The sequence below is a fragment of the Pteropus vampyrus genome, unplaced genomic scaffold (assembly GCF_000151845.1).
Source record: "Pteropus vampyrus isolate Shadow unplaced genomic scaffold, Pvam_2.0 Scaffold259, whole genome shotgun sequence".
Taxonomy (NCBI): Eukaryota; Metazoa; Chordata; class Mammalia; order Chiroptera; family Pteropodidae; genus Pteropus; species Pteropus vampyrus.
Window position 1 is genome coordinate 117,770 of NW_011889040.1, and position 445 is coordinate 118,214.

The following is a 445-nucleotide window of genomic DNA, read 5'->3' on the forward strand; positions in this document are numbered from 1 at the left end:
ATTTGGCAAGTAATTAAGTTACGAAGGTGCGGTCCTCGTGAATGGAATTAGTGCCCTTATAAATAGCTGAAGATACCAGAGTTCTCTCTTTCTGCATTGCAAGGAGGTGCAATCTGCAACCTGAAAGAGGGCCCTACCAGAACCAACCATGCTGGTCCCCTGATCGTAGACTTCCAGCCTCTAGAGCTGTGAGAAATAAATGTCTGTTGTTTATAAGCCTACCTAGCCTATGGTACTTTGTTATAGCAGCCTGAACCTTGTCTAGAGGAACAAAGATAGGAGCCAGTGTTACCAGAGCACAGAATTAACAGTCACCAGCAGGTGCTGTAATTACCATGAGCCTGTTCAGTGGGAGTTGGAACCATGGAGGTAACAGCTATGATTGGAGCTGGAACTGAAGCAGAGAAAATGATGTCCACACACCTGGCTCCTCTTTTTCTGCCAG